This window comes from Struthio camelus, chromosome 4 (assembly GCF_040807025.1).
Source record: "Struthio camelus isolate bStrCam1 chromosome 4, bStrCam1.hap1, whole genome shotgun sequence".
NCBI lineage: Eukaryota > Metazoa > Chordata > Aves > Struthioniformes > Struthionidae > Struthio > Struthio camelus.
The window spans coordinates 55,132,682-55,160,357 of record NC_090945.1 but is presented as its reverse complement, the minus strand read 5'-3'; the positions used below and the strand labels follow the sequence as shown (position 1 = coordinate 55,160,357).

General features: G+C 34.6%; 1 protein-coding gene and 1 long non-coding RNA gene across 5 annotated transcripts in view; one reads left to right on the top strand and one right to left on the bottom strand.

The window, feature by feature from the left end:
- Positions 1-27,676, bottom strand: part of SGCZ (sarcoglycan zeta) — a 494,736-nt gene that overhangs the window by 309,858 nt on the left and 157,202 nt on the right. The window contains exon 1 of one of the 4 annotated variants that reach the window (XM_068942797.1): positions 1,743-1,803. The exons of the other annotated variants lie outside the window; for them this stretch is intronic. The gene's annotated coding sequence lies outside the window, so the exon portion shown is untranslated. Of the gene's footprint in view, positions 1-1,742; positions 1,804-27,676 lie in introns of those variants that run through there. 4 annotated transcript variants of the gene reach the window in all.
- On the top strand, positions 296-11,475 carry LOC104138336 (uncharacterized). Its single transcript, XR_692897.2, has 3 exons — positions 296-329; positions 5,493-5,900; positions 8,766-11,475. It is a non-coding gene; the product is annotated as an uncharacterized lncRNA (long non-coding RNA).

The following is a 27,676-nucleotide window of genomic DNA, read 5'->3' as shown; positions in this document are numbered from 1 at the left end:
ACCTGTCACGGTACTGTAAAAATAAATAAAGGGTTGTGAAGCTTTTGGGTACCATAAGGAAGAACATTACAAAGAAAAAGGTAGAGAAAATTAAGAATTTTGTCCATTCTCTCTTCAGAGCATGATTTAATACACTGTAGAGAATAAGGAATGGGGTCGTGCACTGAACAATGAAAAGACGACAAAAAAAATTTTCATTAGCAGTTATTCTTGGAGCTTCTTCCATCCTATAAAGGAAATCATGAAGAGTTTCCATGGAAACACTATATATACACGCATAGAGAATTAGAGATTACACATAAATGCAAGGGGATAAGATGCAATACAAGGTAATACAGTTAGTCTTTTTTCTTTATATTTCTGATATTTCCTAACTTTAAAATCCTTAATTATATTCTTTTGCTGTCAGGGTCGTTAAGAAGGTTGGATTATATCATGTTGCTTCCCTAATATCATTTATCTAGCAAAATACCTTCCATACCATGATGCTTCAGCAACAGCTGTTTTACTTAACTTTTATAAGCTAATCCATACAGCCTCTTTACTTATTTATTTAAGCATCGATTCATTCGCTACTAGAGATCTGTTTTCCTGTGACAATCCTTGAATAATTAAGATGTAGACAGTAGTCAGAACATACATTAATACTGCCTCTTGTTTTCTTATAATTGCCAATTAGTAATATCTTATTGCTTTTAAGTCTTCTTCATAGTTTGAACTAAAACTAATTTAAAAAATGGTATGTGCTGTATTCCCAAATTTTTAAGAACTCCAGTCAAATATTTTGAGATTGCATAGATGTATTTCTCTGCAATATTTTCCTATAATCCCACAATTAGTGGAATAACTCCTTCACTACTTCCTACGTTGATTTCTTATAAATCAAATTATTTGAGGAAGACTTCCGAAGGCGCTCAATTAAACCTTTGAAATTTGAATATAATATTCATGGCTTTAAAGCATGGCTTTACTTTTTAATGAAACTTGTTACTATAACTTAAGTGAATGAAAATATTTATATTCCATTGAAAATTAAATCCCAAAGATATTTTATATGCTAATTATTAATCTGCATTAGAATACAAACTACTTTATACAACAAAATACACCCTTTGATAATTAAAGAATAACACTCCTAAAAAAATATTTATTAGAGACAGTTATAACTTGAAATAAGAATCTATATTATGGACAACTTCACCAACGAAAAAATATAGTTCTTCTAACACTTATTGCAGCCTGAGCATGTAATTTTTGTTTCTTTTTTTTAGAAATAGCAACTTGTCTGAGCAAAATAAAGCATTGCCACTCAAAAGCATCTGTAAAGTAAATAAGCATAGCAATAAAATGTCTTACAGTAAATACTTGCCAAAATGGGTAGAGGGAGAAAAATTAAAAAACAAAACAAAAAAACCCCCAAAACTTCATCATTTTAATCTAACTTAGAAAAAAAAAATAGTGAAATATCACAACCAAAATTACAGTGATAGCGAAGAGTACTACGAAACACCAGAATTAAGGTTACTTGATTGTCTTAACGATGCCCTCATCTATATATATTCAAGTGTCATATTTAATCCTAACATTTAGTTTTCCTTAATACTCAGCTTGACATCTCTATAAAACCTCTTTATCCCATATTACTAACATTATATGAATCCATATTTCATTTTAGCATAGCTAACATCTTGAATACATGCAAAAACACAAATATTCATATACAAACTCAAGCTTAAAATTACCAGTACAAAGATGACAACAGCTTGTTTTATGTAATCCCATTTCTTGTAGTCTTTTTCTTCAAAATTCATAATTGATCCTTCTAAATTCTAGGAAAAAGGATCTTAAAGTTCCCATGTGAAGCTAACTTTTACTGTTTGAATCCCAAATCTTCCTAAACCTGGGGTCAGAGTTCAGGCTGCCATCCTTTTTCTGGGGGGGGGGGAGGGAGGGTAGGGGACAGGGTTAAGAAGGTGGAATGAGGAAAGGAATGGAGACTTCAAAAAAAAAAAAAAAAAGCTTAAGTATACATTATCATGTGCAAATATGGCTAAAAATATCTGTTTATTCAAAGTGCCTCTGAAGGGCTGGCCAGAAAATACTATCTGCATATGGATATTTCAGAGGTTGTGAAGCATGAAGCAAAATTTATGCATGAGACTAGTTATGTCTACATAGATGTAACAAACCATCTGCGTTTTAACAGATGAACCCACTGTAGGAACATTACACAAAGACTATACAGGTGAAACATTCATCTGAAGAACATGTTTAAGAGTTACGTCTAACAGTTTTTGGAATATTATATTTAGTGCAATAGCACTGACATTCATTTATCTCAAATAATTATAGGATTTGCTTAATTGTTCAAAACAATCACTTCAGTTTTTCTTGTGCAAATGTCTAGGCTTAGGAACATGCAATACTATTTTGCAAACAGTTTTGTACTCTGTGCTTTCTTCAAATATTAATGTTTTAAAAACAAAGTATTTCTGCTCAGAGTGGAGGGAAGAATGAAAATTGTATCGCACATGCAACATGGAGATTTCAGAATTTGGCTTCTTTCAAATTTGTAGAGACCCTGCCCTCATTTTCGAATTCTCTCTTAAAAGAGGTGTCTCCTTAAAAGACTGAAACTCTTTGGCAAATTGACTAACTTTTTCCAAACTGATCATTTGCTTGACCAAAACTACATAGAACTGAATAAGCTGGAAAGATCATTTGTTATTTTATCAAGAACTGAAACAAATCCATGTTTTCAGGTATCTTAGCACCACTTCATGTTATCTGTATAAACTTTGCAAAATAATATCAAGTGTTCTTTTCCTAGAGAAATAGGCTTTCATGGGGCTGGACTTCATTTCCTACAGATAAAGCAGGTGGCATTCGCTATTCAGGGCAACTTATTTTTAGATCAAATGCAAATTCCTTGAGATAGAGTCTATTTGTACCCAAATAAAAAATTAACAATAATACTCTTGCTATTCCTGTTTATGAATGTAAAGAAAAAAAAAATCTTATGCTCCACTGGATGGCATAGTTCATAAGAACATTTCTTTCATGCTCTGGTATGAAACAAGTTCCGTTTTTTACTTATAAATTGTGAAGATACAGTTATAATTCCTGGGTACATTATTTTTACTTCCATTTTCCTGAACTAATCAGAGCAACATTTTAACAAAGTTTTTTAAAGCATTTTAACTAGTTTTTAAACATTTCATGGTCCATAAAATGTTTGCTAAATAAAATTTCAAGTTAACCAAATATAAGTTTAATAATGTAGTTTAGGAAGATAAATCTCTTTGTAGTCTATATTACTTTCATGTTTCTGAATTTCAAAATAGGAGCAAGACTTATTTTTCAGCACTGCCCAAACCTTGTTATTCCAAGCCACACATGTGGCTTTTATGACAACACTGAAATAGGTCAATGAGGCCTATTTGTAGAGTATGACTTAGGACTGTGATGAGCTCATATGGACATAAGGAGGCCACAATTTCTGTGACATGTTAAAAGAAGAATATTTCTTAGTGAAGCCTGTTGATGCCAGCCAAAAGTGTTAATTTTCAATACATTCAAGTGATTCTGAACCATTTTAGTGAGACAAATGGCTACATATGGAATAGATAACTCTAGTCCCCTACTTAAAATGGACTTTTTATTGTTAACGCTCCAAAGAATCTTTTCCATAACAAGTTCAAGACTTTCAAGAGTCTCACAGGCCACCTCTAGTTTTCAGGCCAACAACCCTGACCACTTGTTAGAGGAAAGCGTGATTACACTCTCTCTCTCTGTGCATGTGTGTGTGTGTTTTTAATTCTGAAAATAAGTGCTTTAGTCTTCAGTACTTTGACAGTAGAGCATAAGGATTACTATTCTTCAGAAACAAAAAAAAAAAAAAAAGATCAGAGTCCCTTTTTAGGAACGAATGCTTGTCACCCATGTAAAGTAACAAAAAGGTCAAAACCAGAGCAGAATGCCTTAATTCCTCTTCTTGAGCCAGAGCACTGTGATAAGTACCCTTCTTTCTCAGAAAGGCGATGAAATTATGACTAGTTAGTATACCATACCAGGTGATCACCTTTCATAAAGCAAATTCTGATCTAACCTTTTCTCAATATGGTATCAGTGTTCCCTAAAAGCATGTCACAAGCATTAAATTTAGAAGCTTTATCACAAGAAGTTACTCAAACTGACAGAGATTCTGGAATGAATTTTGTCTAAAGTCTAAGCTGTTCCAGAGTGCAGCTGTAGGATCATTCCTCCTATAATCTATTTCCTTCAACAGAGGACAACTCTAATCTTTCATCATTGAAGATCAAAATAAAAATTACAAGGCACTAAACCCTGCAGCTCCCTGCAAGTTTCCAACTTCCGTAAATGAAGTGGGGCAAAATTTTGAGCATTCAAAGGTTACATTCAAAGTCCTTGAGTTAAAGATAATTAATTAGTGCTAAGAGTATAAATTAAATACTGTTTTTAACTTGAACTGCTCATTTTCATAGAGTTGACTTAAGACATCAGAATTGAAAGCACAATTTAAGCTTGTGCCTTCACTTTTAAGTGGTCATATTTGTCAGTCATCACTGAGCTGAAAAGCTATTTATCTATTTTACATGTGAATCCTAAGGCTTTTTAAAAAAAAAAAAAAAAGTCAGGTATAAGTAAGGACAAACTAACTGCAAGTTCAGAGAACAAATTAAAAATTGCTTTAAGATAGCCGAGTTGCCTGAAGGCCAAGATGGGGCGATGAAGTTGCTGGAGTTGTAGAAGGAGGGTTTGGACAGGCTGAGGAGCTGCTGAAGATAAACTTCATGACAGAGTCCTCCTGAGGAAATGCAGCCTGTCTAAACAGAAATGAGTGAAAATGCCTTCAAAACGAGGTGGAGTCAAAAGGAGTTGGGCAAATGTTGAAGGCTCAGAGCAAGTTAATGTCAGCTGCTTCACATGCAGTGCCTGATGGGAACCTGAAGCAGAGATGGGCCTTAGTTACTCTATCAGCCTTTAATAGATAAGCAACCTCAGCATGCCTAGTTCTGGTGTTCCCTGCCCCAGAAAGCAATAACCAGATATTGGTCCAGAAAAGTAGGGATTAACTGACACTCTAAAATAGGAGTGCAGTTCATGTCAAAGTACAACCACTTGAAATATGGAAGGCTACCTGTGGCTGACAAAGGTTACAAGTACAACGTAAGGCTATAAGGATCTGGAAAGATGAAGGAAAGTATGAAGTATAAATTCGAAACACCAAAAAGGCATGAAGCTGAAGCCTGTAATACTAACTTCAGTTACAAGCCATGATCTAAGAAGCTCCAAAAGCTGAGACAGGCAAAACGTGGTAACTAGAACAAAGAAAATTTAATTAACTGCTAGCCAGTAATTAAAAAAATGGGGGGGGAGCTTTTGTTGAAATAAAGGTCCCATCTTCTCCCACGATTTTTTGTAAGCTGTGCCTAGTCTTATCAATCTGTCCTTCCTTCTATTTTGTCTAGGCTGTTTCATTTGAACTGGACTACAGTAAAGACAAAGATTCTGTCCCGCCATACCTCTTTGTTTTACCTACTGTTCTACAAAACGCGCCAAATCACTACTGACAAGTCATACAGACTTCTCTACCAAAGCTGAAGAGGAAGAGCTTTTTGGTGCACTACAGCCACTGGAAAAGTTGCAGCTTCCATCACTATAATACTTTCTGAGCTGGCAGGATGCATAAAAGACAGAACTGTGCTCTGTTTAAACTAAACAAATAAAAACAAAATCAATAAACTGTAAGCAGAATATCATGGGGGAGGCTGAGTGCACCAATCTGATGCAGATCCATGAAAAACATTTCTGCAGGAATACAAAATATATTGTAAAAATGAATTTAAAAAAGCAACAGGACCACATATTATGGAAGCGTAAGTACTTTTTGTTAAGTACGCTTATTATTTTCCAAAAGCCCTCCTATGAAATATATGTAATGCATATATTTTTTTTCTTCTCTCAAGCCTCCAGTCTAATTCTGAGAACCTCCTTCAGCAGCAGTTTGTTACTAAGCAATCATTTCAGTTCTCAGTCATAAGAACTCACGTGGGAGTATTAATAGCTCACTGTTTAGTTTTTACTGCATAAAGTTAAATAAGACTGAGGACAGCTTAGCACTTTGGGGAAGAAGGTAAAAGGGCTGCCCCTCAGCTGGTGTTCTTACTGTGCTAGCTTTCCAGGGAGAAGGATGGGTTAAACCCAAAAGTCATTTTTAAAGCAGTACTGCTGCAAAAACAATCCAGCCAAAGTACTGTCCTCTGAAGAAGCAGGGGTGTGCACCAGTCAAATACACTAAGTATTTACTTAGAATTTTCCACTCAACTTTTTAATTATATTTAATGTTTAAGAGATTGTAAATGAGAGAAGATATTACTTCTGTACAGTTGGTTCCTCAGGTCCCTGCTCCCATGATGATCGGGGACTCTGCGTTCCCAAACTCCAGTCAGAATTATCTGCAATCCAGTGGCCACTCCAATAAGCTTCCCATGAGAGTCAGTCAGAAGATTCAGAAAAAAACCTCTACAGTTCAGAAGCGACAGAGTGGAAAGCTTATCTTCTGCATTCATTAAACTCCACACACAAAATATACATGCCGTTGCTTCTTTGTAAAGAGACCTAGGCACAACTGGGAATTCTGAACAGAGGTGACATGTAATCTGAGAAAATGAGGCAGGGGAAAATCTTGGTCCATTTTTCTATCAGTGTACAGGGGAGAGATGTGGAGGGGACAGAAACCATGAAAACAACTGAAAAATAATGAAATTTAACTTTTTAATACCAAAATGTATTTTCTATTTTACAACCCATTAAACTATATTGTTCAAAGGCAGGAAAAAATATTTCAGGGTGGGGGGGGGGGAATCAAAATAAAGCTCTCTATATAGTTTTCTCTGTATAAAATTTATCAAATATTTTAGGGGAAGTTTGAAAACTATAGTTCATAGTTTGAACTATAGTTGAACTATAGTTCATAGCTGAACTATAGTTTCATAGTTTGAAAGGGTTCATATGATAAAAAGCCAATAAAAACCTAACAAAAACAAAACTCTAAAGCATTTTGTGACAGCCAGCATTTCAGTAACTGCATCTTCAATCAATGTAGCTGTGTTTATCTAGAGCTAGAAAATAATTTTCATATAGCTACAATATACTGCTTCCCTGTAAGCGCTTTTCAGTTTTTTTATATTTAAAAAAAAAAGAACCTCACACTTCACCTACCTCCCCTTCCTTTTGCTCATGAATAGAGCAGATTATGCCTAACTGAAAACTGAAGTCAGAAAAGCAATCAGACTGACATAGTTAATAACAGGAGCTTCTCCTAAAGCATCATTATAGACTACAATAAATTTGCATTTCTTCTGTAAATATGAAAGCTGCCATTGTTACACTGTGGGAGTTGTTTCTTAATTGGATTTAAGAAAGACAAAACTCAGCTTGTATGCATTTCATGTGCGTTTGCAGAACTAGGTATCCCATCTAACGCAAAAGTTTCAAGTCTATTACTGTTATTATGCCTTTCATATCCCTCATTAAATCATGAATATAAATCTAAGATAAAACAGTACTAAAAGGAGTTCCTCTACTCTCTGAAAGTCACTTGGGGCAGCTAACAGCAGCCATTTTAATAGGTAAGTTTGTACTGATTTTGAGGTATAAAGAAGCCTAACCTAAACAATTTAACAAGTATTATACAAAAAGCTCACTTCCCCACAAATACTAAAACTATAATCTGTGTTCATTTTCTACTAATCAAAGATGAAAGCATGCTGAAAAAAGAAGATGTTACTATTTATTGTATTTAGGAAAAACACACATCACAGGATATCATATACACCTATAATATTTTGCAAGAAAATGCTCTCACACTTTCATATATGGTGCATTTCCTGCGTTTCCTATCAACCTAGTGTTTAAACCCAAAAGAAAAGATTTCAGCATCCGATTTCACTACATTAAGAGATAACTCCAAGAAAGGCCAAAAAAGAAACCTCAAGTCTTACACCCAAAAAGTCATTTCTAAAGGTGTATCTCTTTCTTTCCTAAGCTTGAAATTTAACTATGTGACTATTTTAAACAACTAAGATTTGAGTATTTTGAGGTTAGGTCTAGTTTGGTATACTCCAGTAAAGAGCTTCACAGCTTCAACCTGTTCATCAGTGCTTCTTTGTTTCTAGCATCTGACACTCCAGGCTCGAGCCTATCAAAACAGGTCCTCTCACTCTCTGAGGTTGCTCTGGAGAGGTTCAAGTTCACTAAACTGAAAATACTACAAATCAGAAGGGCTTTGAACCCTGCCATGCGAGAAAAGAAGAAAAGGTTGGGGCCATGAATAATGCATTTGTGGAAAAGCAATGTTTCAAACTTTGTTTTTAGCCAAGTTTTATTATAGGTGTTCTCCAAATCTGGCCGGAAGTACAGCCTCACAGCAGACTAAAGTTGTATCATACTGTTATCCATTTTATCCACTCTACAGATCATCTATTTTATCCTTTTTAAGGGTTAAAGTAAAACAAAGAGCATTTTTAGAAATAAGGGCCAAAAATCATAGCAGTTCAGAGTTTTTTTTATGCTCTCCCTCCTCTCACGCTACAACCTGTTGCAAGACTGCCACTGCATATTGGTTTCTTCATCCTCTTTTAGTCTTCTAGTTCTAAGCCACAACTGCCTTCTGTTTTCTTGGCCTCAAAAAAAAAAAAAAAAAAAACCCTAAACTGTTTCTGTGTCTCTCTTGCTTTCAGAAACCACCATCCTAATCAAGAGAGAAAAGATAACTGGAAGAAAATGGCTGAATTATGGAGGTCCCATGCAAAAATAACTAGATTTTGACACATCAACTAAGCTGATGGAAAGTTTTTCTAAAATAAGAACTACTTTGCCACTATAAATAGCATTGTAATATATATCCTCAGGCAAAAATAAAAAAGTTTTGTTATGGCATAACATTTCTGTCAAGCAGATTGTACACAGTAATAGAATGTCTAATGTTTTAAATTAGACTACACTGCCATTGTATAATTACTACAAAACAATTTATAATTAAAATCTTCACAGGACCACTAGAACATTATCAAATTCGGTACTGAAGTCCACTTTGCATTTCTGTATGTCTAATTTTGTGCAGAAGCATTCATCTTTAGAAGAAAGTTATCTTAAAAATCTCCAGTATTTCAGGATACTCTGGCATAATAGGAGCCTTAAAATTTGATCTCAACAAAATTTGCATATAGCATTATTATTTCCAGGATGAACTAGTGCTCGACAAGTCAAGAATCTTAAATTCTACCAATGGCTCTTCATGAGCTCTCTGACCTTGTACAATGGTCCACTAATTTTTAAAATAAAGATACTACATTTCAAAGTCTTCATTATCCTGATATTTGATTGCCTTCAACAGTCTCATCTTTCTAGGAGTCTGTGAGGGCTATTTCTGACGCTACTTCCCACAGGTTAAAAAAGTGGGAAGCAATTTATTTTACTATAATCAAGAATTAACTTGTTAAGTTATGGATCTGTATTCATAACCTTGCAAGCTAAAAAATAAGGCCCCAATTCCATATGCAGAAATATCAACTTAAATTCCTGCAAAAGGTATGAAAAACCTGACACCTGAGTTTACCAGATCAGTTCTTGGTTTCAAAGTATTCTTCCTGGTTTGATTTTTTAAAGCAGCTAGTTGCCTCTTCAGTGTCCTTTTTATCCTGCTTGTTTTCAGCTGTGTTCACTATTGACTTCTCCAAAAAACACAGTTACTATTTGATGTTAATGAAACCAACAGCAAATAAATTGAGCTACAGAGAAGTTAATCCACATGGACAATTAGGTATCTGCGCTAAAAGTTTTTGCCATTTGTCAGTTCCTTTGTTTAGGCCATTGCAATAGAAGAATAACTCATCTGGTGACTAAGAGTTTCTACAGAGCTTCATATCTGAAAAAAAACAAACAAAAACAACTGCAGTTTTGAAAGTATTTTTTAAAGGAAAAGTTTAGATCTTTGGTAAACTTATTTGTTTATACATACTCTTCTGGATCCTTTTCAAATACCGTTGTTGCTAAATACAAAGTTCAAAATATTTTTTCCTATTTGTGGGTTCTGCATGAAAATGTCAGATATTGTCAACTTGTACTCTTCAGCAGTTACCATAAAAAAAAGCGCATTTACTTCAATTATTACATCACAAAATGCATCAGTTATTCCTGTTATAATCATAAATCAATACTATCTGTATGTAATGAAAACAATAAGCTCAAATCCATAGGTAGTTTGGCAAAAAAATTCCCTTGGCACTTACTCAGTTTACTAACTATTTAACCACAGCCATTTTTAACATAAGATAGTATTACTTCTGCAATTAAACTTAATCATCCAGTCTACTAGATATATTCTGTTAACTTTTAAAGGACCAACAAACCATTTTCCACTTTTTTTTTTTTTTGGCACAAAATACTGCTTTCCATCTACCTGTGCAACTTAGAATTGATGGGGCTGCTAGCCCAAGGTCAGCCACCAAGATCAATGCCACAATTGTTTATATTTCAATTACGCATTTCTTGGGAGTCCTCAGAATAATCAAATGTCCCAAAATAGGATGGAAAACAACCTGCCAGCTGGTTATTCTGCACATAAATCCAGTAATTGTATTGGATCAAGCGGAACAATGATGTAGCTCTCCAGTTTGTAATTTGAAAAGTTTGTTAGTTTGCTCTATTTATCCTGTTAAACAACAGTTATGGTAGGGATTGTTTTTTCACAGCAGAAGTAGGAATACAAGCAACCTTACTATTTAGTGTAAACACTTTTTATTCCTACTACTACAAAACACAAACCAAAGCGCACGCACACACAGTTTATTTCCTTATTATCCTGTTAACCAGAAATATATACCCCCATATGGCAAGAATGAATCATCCACGTACTATTTTAACCACTACCTGTTACTAAAGCTCATAACCTTGAAACTCATTAAGCCTAAATTTTCTATACTAATTTTAATAAAACTATTACTATATTAACCCATATTTAATACATTGCCATGCAGTTACAGGAAAAAAATTACGTTATACGTAGTAGTAGAGTCTTCAGTCTGTAAAAATCACTGCTCTAAGCATTATAAGGCTTTAATGGAGGTACTGAATCCTGTTTTGATACTGAATCCCATTTTGATCACCACACTGCGTGAAAGGCTTGCATCAGAAGAGAATCCAGAGAGTCCAACAAGAACAAGAAGAGGTCTTGAAAGTATCTTTTATGAGAAAGGATAGAAAGAATTTGGGTTGTTTATTATAGCAGAGCAAAGGACGAGAGGAGACAACAAGTTTTCAAACACTGTTAAGAAAAGGGAGCAACTACCACAGGAAGTATTTCCTATTCTTGGTATTTGCGAGAGTTCTCCACATTTTTAGTATTTTTCCTATAACTGTGCTAGTACAGCAAAGTTTTGTCTTTTATTTCATTTCTTCTACAATCTACATCATTAGTTATTTTGACTGTATTAGTGTTAAAAGAAATAAAAAGGTTTTTTTGAGCTTGTAGTATGAAAGCATACCTGAACAGTGCTTTTAATTATTAAATAATGATACAAAGTTGGATCAGAAGATACAATATAAATAAGCCTGAGAGTACCCATATATATTTTCTTCTGGTTTAAAACCTCTATGGCACTTTTCCTGTCACATGTAAAACATGTCCCACAGGAGAGAGTTGCAACAGAGGAGCCACAGACCTATACAGAGTTCATTTAATTGTAAAAAAAGATGTGATATTTTACAAAATTGAAATAGAAACTAGAAAATTATTTTACTCTTAGTATTTATCTAAAAAATGGAGCCTGTATCTGGTACACTTCTCAGCACAACTAATATCGATCCAGAATGATCTCAAAGCCTGAATATATAGTTTTTGACTAACATTGCTATGAATTAGCAATAACAGCCAAAAAAAATGCAGTAGATTTCTTCTCTGACTAAATTTTAAAACGTACATTTTCTCTAACTTTTTTTTTTTTTTAAAAAGAGTATACAAGGCACAAATCAATCTCATAACAAAATACCTAACTTTGGCCATTAGTATCCTACATTTATTTCTCTTACTCGTTCACATGAAAGACATTCACAACAGTAAGAGGGCATTAAAGGTAGGTTCCTAGAGTATGTATTTTTTTTTTTAAAACCTTTAAGAATTGCTATGGTATTTCTAGAAACTCTGACCTATATTATTTACAATACATTTGAGAAGAGATTTATTTATTTTGCTCAAAATTACCAAATTATTCACATGCATGGGGAGTCTCTTGCAGAACTTTATTACCATGTGTATCACAGTGATAGATCTATGGCCACTGTGATAGTATTACAGCTGAGATTTAATTATCCCCTTATGAATCAGATTAGCATTAGCAGACCAAGACAAGTCCATCGGAATATGTCAGCATGTCTTGAATATGCCCATTTACCAGTATACAACATATTGGTTTATATATAAAATGACATTAGAATATAACTGAACCACTAGATTTAAGCACAAGTTAAAATAGTGAAGAACAGCATATCAGAACAGAGGCTGAGCACAGGGCATTTTAAAGCGTCCGGCATAGGTAACCCATTCTACTCAAATAAGAGCAAACCAGGATAAAGGGCAGAGTAGTAGTTTCTTCTGGGAAACCAGGACCTCCACTGCCTCCTTGTCTGGTACCAAAGAATAAAGACTAAACAAAACATTAACAAGTGACATCATATTAGTGTGCCGCTGCAAGATCATCCTAAGGAATGACATGCAGTTTAGGAAAAATATAGTTGTATGAGAATACCCATATTGGATCAGAAAGAAACTTTATCTTAGCATCCTGCGTCTCCGATGACGCCCAGAAGCTGATGCGCAGCAAAAGGGTATCAGAATAGGGAAAACCCAGTACCCTCCCCAGTAAATTCTTCTAAATCTGAAGAATCTGTTCTAGTAAGAAATATCTGAACCAGAGAATAAATCTACATCTTATGTCTAATAGCCCTTCTTAGGCCTTTCCTATGAACTCTCTTGATACTTCCTCCTAACACACTGTTCGTATTCTCAACCTAGTCATCACTTCATTAACAAAAAAATATCAATACTTTCAAATTAATGTGAAATGCCTAATGACATACGAAATAAACTCCTCTTTTATCGGGAGCGCTTCCTTGATATAATAAACCTGGCTTTATGACAACGTTGTCCCAAACATTTAAAGCTACCTAAAATAGGATGAAGTCGGTGCCATGGGGATCTTGCTATTATCAGTGTCTTGCATTCTGCTCTATCATGGCAAGAATGAAAGAGCAGGGACATGCTTAAAATAAAGGGACACTGCACCACGTGCCCTGGAAAACACTGATCCTGGGAAGCCAAGATATCAGCATAAAGTACAGCTTGTGAGGCTGAAGCTCATAAAGGAGCTCTTGACTTGGTTCTCCATTCAGCTATTCTGAATGCTGAAGACTAGCATTTATTTTAATGGTTAAGACTGACAAAAGTTAATTCTAGATATAATCTATAGTAAAGGTTTACATACATACCATAAGAAAAACAAATCACTGCAGCTTGGCATGCAGCAGTAATTGTCAGCAAAATATATGACCTTTGAGTACAAAAAACACTACAAGATTTATGTTTTCTAATCTCTATCCAAAAGCCGGAGCATTGCAAGAACTGAACTGGGAACAAATTTATTTAATACAGTGAAAGTAAATGAAACCAGAAAACATTAGATGGCACTATAAAATAAATAATTCATGATCTGTTGTCATTAAACAGTGTAACAGAAGAAGGATGGGCGTCTGATAAAGATGTATGGGATTTAAATATCCATTCTTCTAGACATGATTTTAACAAAAAGAAAGAAGGGGCTCTCCTCCTTGAGAAAGAGGGAAAAAGCATTTATTTTTATGGTTATTCTTCCATCACCTGGGGCAACATCTCGTTAGCTACCTTTTAAACATTTGATCATTTAAAACCTCCAGGAGAACATCACACACAAATCCTGTTATGTAACAAACGTCACATAAAGTGAAAAACATTATGCATACTGAACACACTGGAAAAGACTGCAACTTCAATGCAAAATTATCACAGAATGGACTTCCACAAACATTGTAATCCTTCAGCAAATACAGTTGATAGAGTAGCTCAGTAATAATGATTATTGCTTATAAAGAAAGCTTATATTTCATACACTTTTAAATTAAATTTTGTATTAGCAAATAAGACAAGCACATAACAGATGATCATTTCTCTTTTACAGTCAGTTGTAAAAGGTTTCAACTGCAGATCCAAGATCAGATAGCAAACTGGTATCCAAAGCAAAACTAGATCAAATGCAAGAATACATGGAAGAAACTAACAAAATAGGGGCTTAGTGATCTACAGATAATTGAAAGAGAAGAAGCGTCATCATTTAACCTGTAATTTAACAAAGATTGAACAATTAGGAGCCAGAGCTCATGGGTCTCTTACATGCTTAAGATTCATACTTGCAACAAGGAACCTTGATAACACGTTCCTGCAGCGTCTCCTGACAGAGAATATAATTTTCACTTAATCTCAACTCTTATTTTTTTTTTACTATTCTGATTCTATTCATTCTCTTCTCTTTAGGAGTAGAACACCAATCTAAAATTATTAGACAATTACAAAACAATACGAATGATTTTACTCATCTAAAAACAGTTTACTCTCTACATCAGTTTTTTAAACTCTACCATAGCTGGGGAAGTCATCAAAAAAGTTAATAAAAGCACAAATACAATTTTTATGCATTACATATTTTTTAAAAAAATTAGATCGGATTCAAAATTAAAAATTGCCATGGAGCTCTTTGACATTAGGACACAATATTTGGATAGTTTAAGGAGCTGTTTTCATCCATAAGAGTTTAATATAAAAACAAGGATTATTATTATTTTTGGATGTTATTGTTAACTGTGTTTTAAACCTCAAGAGAAATGATACAGCTCATTAAGACTCACTCTTAAACTTTTCTCAAGAATCAACTTGTTACAAATTTCTGAATGTTTACATAAGTCACAATACTTCATGTCTGCCAACTTCTTCTAAAATATAAAAATATATTAGAAGGAAAGATCAGATTTGATGTTCATATATATTTTGCTGCTGTTGATTATCACAGTACAACCTACCCTTTGATTTAAGGTTAGATGATACAGGGCTGACTGACGTCACTGAAGTATGTTATGCAGTGCTACATACCTCCTCCCCCCACTGGTAAAACACACACAGCCCTTTATAAAACAAGCTTTTAATGATACTTAGAATTTCTTGCCTTCAGAAAGTATATTATCTTTAAAAATATATTTAAGATTTTTTTTTCCCTTTGATCATACAAGAAGATAGAGGTCACATTCTTTCCAGTAATAAATTAGCACTTCATTGATACTGAATATTAAAAGACCAGAATTCTTAGGTTTGTAACTAATGAGTAGAAGAGTTTCACAGGAACTAATAATTATAATTTACTAAAGTGCTTTCAAATATATTTTTCATACACACATACACAAACATTCTTGACTTATTTTAAGGTATTATTCTATTACATTTACATACAATTTAGGTATATAACCAAGGCAGGGGGGGAAATGACACTTTCCCTTTCTTAGGAAAATTTTCAAAATATTAAAGCTACTTACTTTGCTTACCATACCCAAAAACCAGTTCAAATTCTTTTCCTTTTACCTCCATCTAAATCTCAATGTTCATTTTTATTCTGCTTATACCAATATTTACACCTCCACTCTACCCCTTTCCTGTTTTTAGGTTTGTGACTGCGTCAAAAAACAGCCATCAGATGATAATACTTCTCAGTCAGTTCTAAATCAAGATGAATTCACAACAATGATCTGGAGACAAACAACTCCAATTATTCTCAATCATTTGGTATAATCTATTCTTCTCTTCCAGGCATAAGAGAGCCAGAACCAAAAAAAAATTTCCATGCATTGTCTTATATAAGTATAGGTATATGTATAGTTACATACATTTCAATAATTCTGGGGGTAGGGGAAATGGTAATATTGGGGCTGAAGGGTATATATTTTTCCCCACATTAGATTAATACCAAGTAGTTTCACTTCAGTAACCCTATTAGTCATGTCCTACACCCTTTGAAACTATTTGTAAGAAGATTATACATTGTCAGCCTGAATTTGAAGAAAAAATTGAGGTATACAACTGCACATTTATAAATATAAGTTTGAAATACTTCTTGGAAATAACTGGACGGACAATATACCACAGAAAATAGTTCTCCTGTTAATTTAAGCATGATTTCACTAATCCTAAATTCTAACCTTTTATATCAAATAATTCTTTATTAATTTGATTGGTCCAGTTCAACAAAAAGCTCCTGAGTATGCATTTTCCTGGTTATTGTTAACAATACATTTACAGTCATAAAATTAAGGTATCAGCACAGGAATTAAATAAAACACTAAAATGTCAGATTATGAAGAGCTAACACAGTTATTTATTTCACACAGAATAAGCAAATGGAGATTCACAACAGAGCATAAACAAAAATCAAAAATATCATCTTTGCTACCTTTTATAATTCCTACATGCACACTTTTAACTTCTCCTTCTCATATGATGTCCTATGGCACAAAAGCTCCTATGTCCATTACCCCCCGGCCCCATCCTTCTCTTAAACTTCAGCCCTCTCCATTTACTTCCCTCAAGAGCTTAGCAAAGTTCCCAGGACCATAGAGCAAATCAGCTCTCGGCCATATGGCTATAAGGGTAGCATTTCTGATGACACCTGCACACCTCTCTCTCCCTCCATTACTTAACAATTTGGTTCGCTTAGCACCAAATCCCTCTCCTTTCTCCTGCCTACCACGCCCTCCATTACATAGCAGCACTGGAAATCTCTGCATTACTGAAACTGGGCTTATTGTTGCTTTTCAGGACAGCTCCATCCCGAGGCTAACAAGCAAGTTTACAAGCCTAATTCAAGCCTGAAAACTCCTTCTACGTCCTCAATTAGGAGAGAGAGGCTATTCCAGTGTGGGATTCACAGTATCCATGTTACGCTTTTTGCTTTCAGTTGACTTACTGCCATCTGAAACAATGCTCTTTCAGGGATCTAAGCAGTATTGCACAACATATTGCTATAATTTTAGACATCTTCACAAAGTAACATTATGCTGTCACCTAAGACTGTCTCTAACAAGCAGCAGATATTTGGAATTAGCTGATGCCACCAATATGTTACATGACTATACACATATGCATTTTTTGATTTAGACACATACAGTAATTATGAAACTAATTTTAAATGTATATATGAAGTTTGTAATTGAGCTCGGTTTTACTATTTTTTAGAAAAAGTCTGTTACAGATTGATCTTTAAGACTTCTGTTCACATTACTGGCAACATTAAATACACTCCTGTTAATTTTGTCTCTCTTCAAAGGCTGGAAACCATTTAATATCTGGTACGCGTGTTCTAGAAAAAAAAAAATAATTCCGTATAAAAATGCAGGTGTGCCATAATTTATATTTCATGGACAGCAATGAACAGAATGCTTTACAGTAACTCAATAGTGGTAATAATAGTATATGTATCAGCATCATAGGTCAATCTATTTCACTGTCAAACATAGATCAAAATAAACTACTTTCAATCCCCAAAAGCAGATCAACACATGACCTTGATCAGAGCTTTGACAGAGCATTAAGGGGTTTGTTGTATCATTTTAGCAGCATCCTTTGACTGATACTGAATTTCAAGTAATTTCCAATATAACTGACAACTTCAAAACTATTCTAACTTTAGTTACTCTTGAAGAGTCGAACTACATTCAGTGTATAGGTATTCAGCTCTGCATAAACATTAGCAGTTTTCCTGTGACGTGAACAAGTACTGTTTACCACGCACATGATTCTAACCTGTAAGTTGTATCAGTTATTCTACCATGTTTTATATAAAAGAAGAGAAAGGAACTGTTTCTTGCTTTTTCCTTCCTTCTCCTTTATTTTAATCTCAGCATACTAGTGAGAGAATTATTAGAGTTTTATTAAAATGCATTCCATGCATATATTTTTTCATATAAAATAAAATGCAAGACAGATAAATGTAAGCAATTAAAGTTAGGCACATAAATCCAAATTTAGCTATTCAAAGTCTATTAACTCTTTTCTCATAGAAGGTATTTTTAAACACACATGGAAATGTATATATAATTTCTCTTCCATATCTACATATACAAATACATACATGAAAATTCATAGAGAATCCATTTACATTGTTGAACATCCATTACTAATCTAAGACTCTCTGTGCCCCCTAATACAAATGTTAGCAGCATAAGACACTATATTCTTGTCAAACTTCCACTGAATTTGACTAAATAGGAATAAAATTTTCTTATCCAATCTCAGCAGCCACAATTCTTTACTGAGTTATTGAACCATGCATGCAAAAAAATTAAAACAGCCTAGTTGTGTGTTCACTTAGAGGAAAGCTGAGTATTGTTTGGTAATGAGAAAACTTTTCTGTACAGATAATGTCATTTAGTTGAGATTACATATGCTCTACATAATTACTCCATGTATTACATTATTTCATTACAACTGACTAAAGCCATGGTGTGAATTTCACAGCACCTAAAGCACCAACCATCTATTGTGGTATGCCATCTTTTCCACTGGAGAGCTTGCAAAAGTGTTAGTAAATGCCTTAACATTCAACAGAACTAAATAATTTTTAGTTGCTGAAACTACCTGCAGCTATGTGACAGGAAGAGTTTCAAGTATAAGCAAAAAAGAGGAAATCCAGGTGTCAAAATAAACCTTCACAAGGAAAAAGGAGCATTATTGTTAAATTTATGCATATAATTAATTGCTTACAAATAAATACAGTGCAATTGCTAATTGTCAAAGTATCTAACATAAATTACTAAAAATAGCATGGATAAGACATAGTTGGTACTACTTAGCACTATATTAGTATATCAGCAAGTATGAGTTGTACCCATAGTTCCTTTATCTACCCCTTTAATTCTCCTACCCTAGCTGGGAAAGTAAGTCTGCTCATGAAAACAAATCCCAAATCTTAACAAATCCATCAAAGAAAGAAATTAATTCACATTAACAGAGTATCTAACCTTAGGACATACTGAATAATCCTCAATATCATACAACGATACTGTGTGAACAAAGGGCGTGCGTGTGTCTGATACCTCTGATATTTCTAAAATTATTTGTGTGTTGATACAATCCAATTAATATATCTTCCTTTTCTCCAAAGTGACTGTCTATTAAATATTTCTCAGATCTTTGATTTTAAGCAATATTTCAAGCAATTAAAGGTAAATGGAATTTTCTATTACCTATTTTCTCAGAGTTATTTTCTTAACATATCTGCATCAGCTGTGCACGTTACTAAGAACTATCTGCCTTTCTTAATTATCTATTAGCCCAAGTAACTATGAGCAAGGAACAGAATACAATTTACAGCAAGTTAGTCTCCAATATCAAGCACAGAATAAAAATGATAAAAAATTTATGAAGTATTTCTTAGAAACAGGAAACATACATCTTAAACTCAATATATAGTATCATTATAAGCATCTCATTTAAATCTGTTGCTTTCTACATTAAAAGGTCACACTAAGATCACCTGGTTTGAACCTTCTTTAAAGCTTATGCCATAGAAAAGCATTTGCCTTAATTTCTTCATCTTCATGGAGTATCTTTTTGAAAAATTCACTGCTATTTGAAAAGTAATTGGATCTCCCTCATAGTTGCAGGCAAGCTATTTTTACTTTAAAATATTCAACTTATTTTTTTTATTTAAATCAGTGCAGCCAAAGCTTTTGAATCTTAAATTTCTTTCCAACTTTTTCTCCTAGATTCAAGAACTATCTTTTACCACCCTTCTCCCTAGAAACAAAAGCAATCTTCTGTTTCATAAATCAAGATGAACTTCCTAAAGTCTCCTTATTAGACATACTCACCAGAACTCAAATCCTGGCTTGTGGCTCCTCTCTGAGTTCTTTCCAGTATTTCAAAATCTTTTTGAACTGCAGACATGTCAATGGAACCTAGTACTTAGAAATGATTTCACTAATAGCATCAAAAAAACACACATACAACCTCTATACTTTCTCTCTACGCTTCTCTCTTTAAGCACGAGGCTCTAAAATACAGTCTGAACTACAGCATCATAACTCAAGGTCTGTCTGAGCTGGCTACGTGCCCTTTTCAGATTCACCGCATCCTTCAGTAGCGAGCATGATTTATGTTCCTAGGTAGGTCTTGCACTTAGATACAATACATGTTTTCAACCATTAATTATATTTCTTTCATCTAATAATTTACTATATACATTCCACAGCGTACTTTTTAATAACGCTGTCTATGATCATCATCAAGCTCTCCATTCCAAAGTTAGTGTTTAGGCTTTCTGGACATGCATGCATTTGTTTCTTTTTTCCTAGTCTCTGGTATCTTTTCCATTGCTCCAGCATTATGATTGTAGCCCTAAAGCATCTTCTGTGATGAATGGACAGTTTTGACTAGTCTTAATACAGTTGTGAAAACTAACTTCATATTTTTAAGAAACAAATTATAAGCATCTTATGACCCACTTAACCTACACAAAATAATACCCACGGTGTAGAATGGAATTAATCTTTAAAATGTATGATTAGCTGACTGTCTGTTAGTCACTAATTGAAGTCAGCAACTGGAAGCTGCAACTATCATTTTTTTCATAACCGGTGTCACATTGTTTTCTATAACTGTTTGGGTTCTACTAATTTTGTCTCAATATCCATTTTGGACAGAATCAATATTAGTCACAACTAATTGCAAATTGACAATAATTTTGGCACAGAAAACCTCTGTTTATCATTTGGAATAAATATCATGTACACTGCAAACTATAAATTACAGCAGTTAAAAAAAATCTGCAAAGTGAAAGATTCAGTCATCAGCCACAGGAGTGCTTATCGGACTATACCTAACTTGATATGCTGAGAAACTTTACTGCCTATACACAGCTATGCCCAGAAAGCAATATGTACACAACAACAAACCAACCATCTCAGAGTCTGCAGTCTAATAAGACAAAACTGACAAAATCAGATGGTCAACACAGAAGGAAAGCATTAGAGTTGAGTTCCTTTTTCAGGAATAATTATATCCGCATACTGCATGGTAAGATCACATTCTGCCTATAGGCAAGCTGTTCACTATTTGTTTCATTCATTAGACACAAGCCATTCAAACAGCAGACAAAACTGAACGCTATACCAATTACCTGAGAAGAACAGCTTTAGTCCTTCATATATGCATATATATACATACACAGATATGCAAAGAGTCAAGATTACCTGAACAACTTACATTTTGACATTTGTTGACAGCTTGCTTCTTGACATTTCTTTCAACTTGCTTGCTTTAATTGACAAATAACATTTTTGTCATATGAAACTAATTGTAAAATTTAGTCATAGCCTGCACAAATTAAATAATCCATGAATATTAACATATGCACAATAGAAAAAACTCTGTATAAAAACATATGCATTGTGTTAACATTTATATGACCAAACTGGAAAGTCCCAAGCTGGACTGTGACTTTATCGTGCTCCAGTCTATTCAATGCATGCTAAGAGAAAGATTCTGCAACATGTGCATTCTACATGTTTGTCAATAAGGAGGCTATATACATACATGCTGAACTACATACTATGGGTAGAACCATGAGGTGAATCATCAAAGAACACAGACATTTAGCAGAATTTTACAGAATCCCAAGACAAGACAGATGAAAAGGCAGTGAAGGGTATAAATGCATATATCAGTATGTACATCAATATATAATGAACATAGTATATACAAACCAGTAAATAATTTCATACCATGGAGATGTATGCATATGCTTCCATACACAGGCTGCCATGTTTCTTGCCTTTCCCTATTAAATATATATATTTGCACACGCCTGCAGAAAATTGAGATAGCACGAATACCTGAGCTGGTGTTGTGTGTTCCTCACAGAAACAACCCAGAAAAATGCTTTGAGGAGTGATATTACACCTCAATGCATTAGAGTGGTGTACATCCATCTATAACTATCATGCATAGCATCAGTAGCAGAGGAAGGTACACACTGAAAAAAGAGCAGAGTCATGAAGGCTTGCACGCAAACACCTAGTTTCTTTTGTATAGCAGGTAACATTGCTCCAGACTAAGATCCTTCACAGGACACAGAGACTCTGGAACATCTGTGGCAAGAGATAGCTGTGAAAAGTGCCAAAAACATTACATAATTTTTTTTTAGTTTCTGTATTTATTCAAGTATCTCTGTATTATTCAAGTTTGCTCAGCATTAGCATATTTTCAGTTATGTTCTTCAGACAATAATAACTCATAACAGTCTAAAGTACTAGGTTATGAAATATCAACTTCAACATTAATAGTGGATACGAAAATATAAAAATAATTACATACAACTCAAGTTGTACATAAATTACAAATTTTGATGAACTCAATTCTCACCTAAAGGGACCAAGTAGTACATAAATACATCATAGAAAGAGTAATTCAAACTAAAGCAGAGAGATGACTGTCTAACATTATGATATCCATTCCCCAAATTTAAGAACTAATTATACAAAATACGTTGGAGAGATTCTTTACCCCCATTTATTTCTGGTCACCTTCTCTTTCACATTACCGTGTGTCCATGTGTCCGTATCATCTGCAATTTCGCAGTGCCTTTATCAGCTGGAGGGGGGGAAAAAAAAAAGTCTTTGCCAAAAGCTGCTGCAAGTTACTTAAGATAATGAGCGATATTGCATTTTAGAAATAAAACAGTAATAATGCTGAAGCAACAGAAAAGATGCTAGAGACTAGGAGGAAAAAAAAAAAAATCAAATATCCAGAAAGCATAAATGCTAACCGTGGAACAGAGAGACTGATGATGACCATAGGCAGTGTTACAAAAAGTGTTAGTAAGAAAGGAATTTTATCCACTGGTTAAGCCACTAAACTTAGATATAAGAAATCCAGAGACTGATTATAATGCTCTTTCAAAAATATACACCTACATCATAAGGCATGTCTACAGCCTGAGCAGCATTACGAACAACAGTATTCTTACAAGCACAAATAACAGTGGTAAAGATATGGTGACATATCTTGTCATAAATATATATATATAAATAGATATATATATAAATAGACATATATGTCTACAGCTGGCTAAACAGAAGTCCAGGAGCACACTGGGTCATTACTTGGCTTGTCAGATTGCCTTGAAATACATACCACTATCTCAGTACTTAACTGCTACAATACATACTAAAAAAAGAATGACGTGCCTATATTCAAATTGCAGCTTTGTTTTTTGGCTACACCTACCCATAGACCTCATCTTTTCTTTTTTCTTAATCTCAATTCACAAGCAGAAAATAATATTTTTCTTGAACTAACAAAAGTATTGTGAAGATAGACTAAAAACAAAACCAAGGACCTCATATTCATAAAATTGCCGGGAGTAGAAGGGGAGAGACGGGGGTGGATGAAAGAAGGAAAGAAAGGTCTTAAGCTTCTGTTTACCTGAATTAAGTTTTAAAACACAGCCACAAGGACTTTCCATTTTTCAAGCGTATTATATGACCAGTGGTTATAAAACATGCATGGTATACAGCAGAACTGATTTGTCTTACTTACAAGCTGTATGAAATGTCAGCCTTGTTTTCTCCAGAGATCAACTTTTGTTTAGCTGTTTTCTTTTTCCAATTAATCTCAATCTAATCATACGCATTAAATAACAATGTCATGCTCAATGTTTAATTCATTAACATATTCCAAGAAATTGGCTTTGCTGTTTTTTTAAGTTTTCTCCTCCTTAAAAGTGACCTGTAAAATGGTATGTAAGAATTGGACTGCATTCCTAGTAAGAAAATAATATCGTAAGAGCACAGCGGAATTTTCAGAATAGTAATTCTGTTGACATAAATATCCATAATTAAGCTTTATAAATAATTTTATGTGGGAAATTTATGCAGAAACACACAAATCCTCCCACTCACTGCAAATTCAAAGCCCTATTTGCTGAGGCCATTCAATCAATATCACAGTTTTATGATGCTTTTTTTATGTTACTCAGTCCTGGTGATTAGCAGCTATTTCCATTGCTGCACTTAGCAAATGAAAGTATACATAAGAACACCTGCTTTAACATTAAACTGCATGAGCCATTCTCTAAACAAAGGTCTGGTGCCAACAGGTGACCAAAACACAAAGAAAGCTCTGGCCACGCTACTTCCAAGCCAAGTTAGCAATGTTCAAAACCAAACGTTATCAGCAAGCAATTCAAACTTTATCTAATCATATTGAATAATTTAAGACTTTTGTTTGTGATTTCCGTGAGAAATTGTTCCAACTAATTATTCAGAAGCATATAACATACCTGGCAGAATGCTGCTTGATACATTGATGAGACTCGATTATTACATATAAAATGTTAGAATTTGAGTTCTCACTTGGCAAAAGCAAGACTGCTTCATTTTGCATCTTTCTTAAAGCATGAACCAGTTTCTTAAATTGATCTTCTCCTTAAAATCTGATTAGACTAGTATTTTAAAAAATTTTTAAGCCTATGGTTTCTAGAATTTATCACATGTCCTTATAAAAAGGTAAACTAAAAGCATATCAAGGGATTTCTACCTTCTCTAAATATATACCACACTTTTTTTTTTTTAAAAAGACAAAATGAACATGACTGTCCTGTTTATGATGTGCAGCCTTCCTAAAAACAACTATGTGGACAAATGGCATTTGCTTCTATAAGTCTCAGGTATTGTCTAATAACACATGAGCTGAACATAAATTTACCCCTGGGCTACTGAGTCTCACATCAGCCCATTCCTTTCTCCACTATTCTCCATCTCCCAGAGCGCTAGGAGCATTTGGGTTTCCATGGAGTTGCAGTATACAAATTTTGTCAGTGTCATGCAGTGTCATGCCCAGTGTTGGCAAGAGGGGTAGATCAAGGTGGCAACTGGGAATTTTAAAGCTTCTCCCTGAAAATGCAACAGGCCAAGTTAGTTTGTTATACCGAACTCTGGCTTGTCTGTGCTCCTGACCTAGAAAGAAGCACTTCAGTCACAGGGACTGCATTGGCACACCCGGAGCCTGATGATTAGGATACAAGCTAGTTTCTCTTTTACATAGAATTGCAGCAAACTACAGAAAGGAAGACAACATCAGTAAGAAGTAGAGAAAATTCAGCTGTTAAAGGTAGTTCTCATTAAAAGATGTTACAGACTTCAGAATTCCTTTAAAGCCTCTGTTGCTAAAACGAACATAGAAATGACATAAAGTGTCTTTTGCACTATAACTCTGTGTTCAATATACCGCATCAACAGTCCTCAGACAGCTCAGGACTTATTAAAACTCAACACATATGGCACTGTTTGCAGTTCACTGCAACATGGCAGAATATTATGTATATTACTCACTCTGGTTTTGAGGTCCAACCTTTACTAATCCCTGTGAAGCTGTAGTGATAAATTCCAATGAACAGTTCTGAACTACCAGAAAATTGGCTCTCCAGGACATTCTCTTCCGAAATTAAGCAATAATGAACACAAAGATATGCTCTGCTTTTCACTAATGCAAACGGCTTATCTATCTAACTCAGTGCTACTAGTATTAGGATGCACAACACAGCTTTGTATTCATTGAGGAAAAAAAAAAGACAGAATGTAAATAATGATGTAATTTCAGTTTGAGAAAGGAATTGTGTGCTTTGCATTATAACGTACTGTAGGTGGCAAGAAATAAGAAAAAAACATTGTTCTAGATGTGCAGACACATCTTCTGGTTTGGAGTTGTTTTGTCTCTCCCTTTAAGGTGGGGAAAAGGGAAAAGAGAGCAAGAAATACAATGTCTGGACAGCCAGAGCACAAAGAAATACAGCAAAAATTCAAGTTTCATGGGGGGGGGGGGAAGAGAGACACAACAGTAAGTCATTCTGTTCATAGGAAAGTCAAAAGTCAACTTTTTTGCACATAAGGAATTACATTTAGATTCAGAGTAAATCCTTAAATTTATCATAAAATTAGATACTGTGAGCCCCATGTGGCCCACCTGCTGCTAATTAGGCACATTAGAGGTAGCTGGGGGTCAAATGAATTCCTAATAACTAGAAGACCGAACAGCTTCTAAAAATTCACAAATCAAAATCTGTAAGTATTAAAGCTAGCACAGTCCATCTTCTTCTCATACATCTTAACTGTGGATTGTCCAAATATCCTCCTCCTGTAGCCAAGCAGTAGGTGGCAGCTACTGACCTGTTTCACAAGCAGTTTCTCTTTGCTAACCTTTCAGGCAAAACTGATCTGATGCTGGACCTGAGCCACCTCAAGTCCCTCCTCCCTCTCCCTGTAAATAGTCTTTACAAAGCAGACTTATATCAAAGCAATGACTCATGCCATTCATAGGACCCAAACCAGTCCCTGATATTATATTTAGGGTTTCCCTGAAATGAGAAGTTGCAGAGCCTTCGTATTCCCATCCTTTCCTCCAGCAACTGGAAGGACACATCTTTTCTGCCTCTTACCTGCAACCAGTCAGGCTTCCCCCTCCCCATTTTGTTCAAGGTGGGCTAAGTTTCCTGTCATGTAACCAGACACAGCAGATATGTTAAATGATGGGCTTGGTTTCTGTCACACGGACAATAGCAAAACTAGCTCCCCCCCACACCCCAGCTCCCATTTGAGTGCTTCCCTAAAGGACTATCATAAGAAATCACCTAAACCAAAAAACCTCATCCAGAGTAAACTTATCCAGAGCGCTCTATCTCCACACTTATAAAATCACATTAGAAATGTATCCTCCTTTCCTTATCTTCTTCATTCCCACTTCAGAATCTACAGTTGTCTTCCTGAATTTTAGTTTTACATGGCTTATGGATAGAGAAAAACATAACTACACGTCAGTCACAACAGCAAGTAAGATGTATCATTTCTGACTCTAAACTGCATTCACATGCCTCTGTCACAATCCACACAGTGCACTGCCATCAGATCTCCAGAGACAGTCCTCCATCCTTTACCTACAGCCACCGCTTTCATTCAAGTTACAATTCTTCAAATGACTTCAGATCAGATTTAAGCCTCAAAAAGGGCTTAAAACTTTCAAAGTAGCGAGTAACTTCCTAAATAGATATTTTAAGAGGAAGCTGTACATAGTGCCAATTAGAAGTCTACCTAGGGATGCAACTGGAGAGATCTTACCAACTTGATTTTTGTCATTGCATGCCAATGTCTTTGCTGTTCCATATGTTCTTCAGGATAGTAACATTCGGGTAGAATATTTTATGAAACTACCCTCTAACATAAAAGAATTTGACAATTTGTTTCAACTCTGCATGCACAGCTGCATAAGACCACTGATCTTAAACCCTATTGCTCAAAACTGTACTGATAAGATCTCAAACATGAGCCCACAGAAAGTCACTAGCTCAAAAAGCAAACTGATCTAAATAAGCACGAATTTTTCTTACCGTTGATGCTGAGTAACAAAAGGACATATTACAGAACCGCTTTTACATCTTTGAGAATGACTTATTTTTGCAGGACCTAACCT